Below are 6,000 nucleotides of genomic sequence, written 5' to 3'. Positions count from 1 at the left end.
CTTTCCTTTAAGAGGACCCTTTTTGTTGCATTTACCTCAGCCCATAGGGTTAGTGACATTCAGGCCCTTTCCAGACTTCCACCATATAACCCCATCTTCCAGGAATTGGGTATCTTGAAGCCAGATCGGTCTTACCTACCAAAAGTAGCCTCTAAATTTCACAGACTGCAGGAGATAGTTCTTCCTTCCTCATGTGCCATCCCGAGGAACTAGATGTCAGGAGATGCCTACTCATATATTTCTGTGACTGACCCTTGGAAAAGGGATAATTCTTTGTGTCTTTTCAGGGGGGTAGGAAGGGGCTTAAGGTTTCAAAATGCACTTTAGCTAGATGGATCAGGGAAGCGATTTCTTTAGCCTATACAGCAAGTAGTAAGGCAGTTCCAGAGGGTCTGAAGGTTCACTCTTCGTGAGCTGTGGCGACTTCCTGGGCAGACAGATCGGAGTTGTTGATTGAGCAGATATGTAAGGCGGCTACATTGTCTTCTCCTTCCATGTTTTATAAGCATTATAGGCTTGATATGGGTGCCGTCTCCGATCTCAAGTTTGGGAGAAGAGTGCTTCAGGCTGTGGTCCCTCCCTACTTTTCTTGCCTCTCTGTAATTTCCTTGTGGTGCTGTCATGGGAGAACAAATAAAGTCTTAATTACTTACCGGTAACAGTATTTTTCGGAGCCCATGACAGCACCCTTATGTTCCCTCCATTCATGTGTTGGTGAGCACTTCTTTTACTTATGCATAATCATGTGTGAAAAATTATTTGGTGTATAGAATAATGTGTATAATGCTACTAACCTTGGAGGTCCTCTCGTACTCTGTAATCCAACTGATGCGGGAGAGAGGTGCCGCCCTTTTATGTCTGTAGGTTTCCTGTCCTTGAAGGGCGGATCCCCTCTCTTGTGGTGCTGTCATGGGTACCGGTAATTAACTAAGACTTTTCTTCTCAGACAGGAAACAAAATCGCAGCATGCACTGTTATTCTTTTCATCTAGTCTGTTTTATTTTCAGATTGTAGATTTTTATTTTCTGCACATTATTTTTGGGGGCTGCCATCTTGCCTCAACTTCTGTCAACATCATTTAGAGATGTGTTTTTAAGCAGCCAATTAGATACACATTGGCATTAGTAGACTCCTCATGACTCATTGAGGACTATATGAAAGTTTTCTGGGCAAAGGTCATTGTGAATAGAAAAGGTAGGATGTGATCTCTGTCTATCACCTATCGTGAATGGTGGGTCCTATATTTTCTACTGCGTATGGTAGCAGTATAAGTCATTGTATTCATGCCTTTATTTATAATGGCTGTTTAAAAGTAATCTGTTTGAACAGAAAATATCAGCCTAATATTTGGCTTGGTGGGCACTGCAAAAATTGCAAGGTTTCTGATTTGATTTTTTAATGTAGTGATAAGAAAAATAAAAAAGCAACATAAAAAAAGTTTTAAAGATACATTTAACATGGAAACCTTATTTAAACAATAGGTTTTTTTTTATTTATGACAAATTCTCATTAAAGAAGTATTCTCTATTTTGGAAGTTATCCAATATCCTTGAGATATGGGCAAACTTTCCGATCTCTAGGGATCTGACCACTGGGACCCCCACTGATCCCAAGAACTGGGGTTTTGAGAACCCCATGTGAATGGAGCAGTGGTTGATCATGTGCGCTGCAGCTCCATTCACTCTTAACGGAACTGCTGGATACAGCCGAGTGCAAAGCTCAGCTGATCTTCAGCACTTCCTTAAGAATGAATGGAGTGCGCATAATCAACCTTTGCTCCATTTACACAGGAGAGCCGCGATTTTCAGGATCAGTGGATATCCCAATGATCAGGAAGTTACCCCTTTTCCAGTGGATAGGGTATAACTTCTAAACTTGGTAATACTCCTTTAACCCCTTAACGACCAGAGGTATTTTTGGTTTTGCATTTTCATGTTTTGCTCCACTTCTTCCCATAGCCTTAATTTTTATATTTTTTGGTCAAAATGGCCATGTGAGGGCTTGTTTTTTGCAGGACAAGTTTTACTTTTGAATGACACCATTGGTTTTACTATGTCAGGTACTTGAAAACTGAAAAAAAAAAATCCAAGTGTGGTGAAGTTGCAAAAAAAAGTGCAATCCCCCAGTTGTTAGGGGTTGGTTTTTTTTTCACCATGTTCACTAAATGCTAAAACTGACCAGCCATTATGATTCTCCATGTCATTATAAACATGTCTAAGTTCTTTTTTATTTAAGTGGTGGAAAAAAAATTGAAAAGTTTGTTAAAAAAAAAAAACTGCGCCACTTTCCAATACCTATAGCATCTCCATTTTTCGTGATCTCTGATTGGGTGAGGGCTTATTTTTGCGTGCCGAGCTGAAATTTTTATTTATACTATTTTGGTACAGATACAATCTTTTTATCGCCCGTTATTGCAAAGTTATGGCGATCAAAAAAACTTAATTATGGCATTTTGAATTTTTTTCTTGTTACGCCGTTTAGCAATCAAGTTAATTTTTTTTTAAATTGATTGGGCGATTTTGAACACTGTGATACCAAATAGGTGTATGCTTGATTTTTTTTTATTATTTTATTTTGAAAGAGTGGTGATTTGAACTTTTATATTTTTTTTATTTTTTTTATATTTTTAAATAGCTTTTATTTTTTTTTTGCATGCTTCAATAGTCTCCATGGAAGACTAGAGGATGCCATATCGCAATTGGCTCTGCTACATACAGACGATGATCAGATCGCCTGTATGTAGCAGAATTACTCACTTGCTATGAGCGTCGACCACCGGGCGGTGCTCATAGCAATCCGGCATTGACAACCATAGAGGTCTGCTGGAGACCTCTGGTTGTCATGCTGACCCATCGGTGATCCATGATCATGTGACGGGGGTCACCGATAGGTGGATATCCAGCATGATTGCCAGAAGCACATGTAAAATGCCGCTGTCAGAGTTTGACAGCAGCATTTAACGGGTTAATAGCTGCGGGTGGATCGCGATTTCACCAGCGGCTGTTCAGGGCACATGTCAACTGTTCAAAATAGCTGACATGTGCCAGGAAAGATGTGGGGCTATTATGCTTGATGTCGGAAAGGGGTTAAGTAATATAGAGTAGAGGACAAGTTGGAATTTGAAAAATAGCAAAAGTGTTATGTTTTAGTATTAGGGATGTGCTATTTCTAAAGACTGTAACAAGAATACACCTTAACATCTTTCACAACTAGAAATATTTATAAAATAGGGCTTAATTAAAATTCGGAGATACCACAACAGAACGCAAACATGGGTTTGTACAATCAGACCTAAAATATAAATACAGAACATTTCAAATCACAATATATGATCGCGGAGAATTTCTACATTTTTCATCCAGGTATTTTAAACATGTAATACGTTTCTCCATAATTCAATTCCAGGCCATGATGACTTTGCTGAAATTTACAAATACTCCTTTATTTGGTTTGCTGTTGGTAAAATTAACAAAAAAAAAAAATCATTTAACTGTTATTAACATACAACATTTTGAAAAGCAGTGATAATTTGAGAACGTGTAGATTTAGGTAGCAATACTGGCTATAATGACTTTCCTTGCTCAGCCATTATGAAACTCATTCTGCCAACTAGCAACTGTTCATTAATAGTGGCCTCTAAACAGAAGTCAGGAGGGAGCGACCCAATGTTAAGAATATCCTAGCAAAATATGTCTGCTTATAACTTCAATGCCAACATCCCCATTACTTATAATGTGCTATATATTTGATTGTTGTCTTAGTGGATCTGTCTAAAACCTGTGCAAGATATTCTCTAACTAGATAAGTTTTATTGGGCTGTGTTTTATCAGCACTTGAACCTCAATCATAGTCTGGAGCAGATATGAAAAACAATTGCTATAACATATTAACCAAAAAGACATTTGACAATTGTTTTTTTCACGCATCAATATTAGGGATGAGCGAATAGCTTTGGATAAGTCCTTATCCGAATAGCTATAGCGCTTACCGAATAGCTGCATCGGTAAAAGGATACCTGGAGCGCTCCCGATAATCAGTTATTCAGCTCCGCAGCTGCATAGTCACAACTGTTGGGCTCTTCATGCATGTTGTGACTATCACACACAGCCGCAACACATGCAGCTGCGGCGCCGAACAGCTGATTATCGGGAGCGCTCCAGGTATCCAGGTTACCGATGCAGCTATTCAGATAAGGACTTATTCGAGGCTATTCGCTCATCCCTAATCAATATACTTTTACCTGACTCACTTTTAAAGCAAGTTAATTGAACATTGCACTCCTTGGAGTCTGGTGTGAGGGGGGTGATGTTTTGCATTTTATATATATTATCTAACCATGATATTTACCTACAAAAAAAAAATCTAACCTTGGTAGATAACCTTTTAAATTAACACACAAGAGAATCATAGGTTCCTCAGGTTGACCAAGGTCCTGATACAATAATGGGGCCCAAAAGTTCAGCAGAAGGCATTAAAGCTTATTTTGCTACCAATCATTTGTAAAGAAGCTCTATTTCTTATAGCTTGATTTATAAATAACCCTATAGTAATATACTCAATGTGGTTTAAGCACTGATAACAATATTATTGACAAATTAAAAGTGGATATGCAAATGTATGATGAACCTCAAGAAAAATTATTTTCTGGTGGGCCCAGGGAACCCCAGTATGACACTGAGTGGGTATAGCTTATGTTACCATTTTGTAAGCATATTACTAAGAATTCCATTAGACTTACAAAATATAACACTATGTAGGCAACTAAATAATCTGCCCATATAGTGCAGATTTCTACTTTCTTTTGAATTTTAGTCTTTCTCTTCCTTTATAAAACTTCACTAGAAAAGTAAAAGGAGTGCAAGACTTCATGAAAATACAGTTGTAAAGACAGAATTCTAAGGATGCAAAAATTACAAAATTCTCTTACCAAAGGAAATATCGAGTTCCCTGAAAAATGCCATCATGTTTCCCAAGCTCGTCTCCCTCCAGCTCAACTCCTAGATATATCTCCTCTCTTCCCGGCAGGTACCCCTTGTAATTTATTGTGCCTTTACTTATTTTTCCTCCTGGACGTGAAAATTTTACCAGATACCCAATATTTATGTCTGTAACACTTTTTGGAGCAAATGGCCGACGTGGTAACACCGGTATATAGGGTCTATAGGAAGAAAGAAAAAAAAATTAAAATGTATTATTTTTTTCAGATTTTCTTAACTTTACATAATCCAACTTTCTCTAATAAAGACCTACAGCCTATTGCATCTTATGTATTATATAATAGTGGAAAAATGTAGTTACAATCCCAATTCCAAAAAAGTTGGGATGCTGACTAAAATGTGAAGAAAACACCAATGCAATGATCTGGAAGTAGCCATATTTTATTCACAATAGAACATAAAACATATCAGAAGCTGAAAACTAGGCATTTTTCCATTTCATGTGTAAAAATTAATTTATTTAGAAATTGATGGAAGGAACACCTCAAAAAAGATGACAAAGGGCTAAGAAAAGGTTGGACAAGTAAGTGGTACTAATGTAAAACAGCTGGAGGATCACTTTTCAAAAAAGTGACATACAGGTGCTTCTCACAAAATTAGAATTTCCTCAAAAAGTTATTCAAGTTCTTCAATACAAAAAGTGAAACTGATATTATATAGTCATTAAAAAGAGTGATCTATTTCAAGTATTTATTTACATTAATGTTGATGATTATGGCTTACAGTCAGCGAAAACCCAAAAGTCATTATCTCAGTAAATTAGAATAATTAACAAAAACACATAAGGATTTATTAAGGTCCCTTAGGCCTGTTTCACACTTCAGTTTTTACTTGTCAGTTAAAATCCGCCAAAATGGCGGAAAGTGGATCCGTTGGTAACTGTAGTTAACGGATGCCAGCGGACCGGTTTTTTGACGGTTCCGTTGGCTGAAGAATTTTAAAGGAACCGCAGTCCGGGGATGAGAGAGAGAGAGAGATATTCACTTTTACCGTCCGGCAGAAA

At 37.5% G+C, this 6,000-nt stretch overlaps 1 protein-coding gene across 1 annotated transcript in view; it reads right to left on the bottom strand.

Moving 5' to 3' along the window:
• Positions 1–3,199: 3,199 nt before the first annotated feature.
• LOC141053659 (uncharacterized) overlaps positions 3,200–6,000 on the bottom strand; it is a 71,160-nt gene continuing 68,359 nt past the window's right edge. Inside the window, exons 10-11 of the mRNA XM_073550677.1 lie at positions 4,928–5,158; positions 3,200–3,453 (exon numbers count right to left, since the gene is read on the bottom strand). The gene's annotated coding sequence lies outside the window, so the exon portion shown is untranslated. The remainder of the gene's footprint in view (positions 3,454–4,927; positions 5,159–6,000) is intronic.

This window comes from Dendrobates tinctorius, unplaced genomic scaffold (assembly GCF_039654945.1).
Source record: "Dendrobates tinctorius isolate UK_male_01 unplaced genomic scaffold, ASM3965494v1 ptg000166l, whole genome shotgun sequence".
In the NCBI taxonomy this organism is placed as follows: Eukaryota; Metazoa; Chordata; class Amphibia; order Anura; family Dendrobatidae; genus Dendrobates; species Dendrobates tinctorius.
This window is presented reverse-complemented; position numbering and strand designations above follow the sequence as displayed.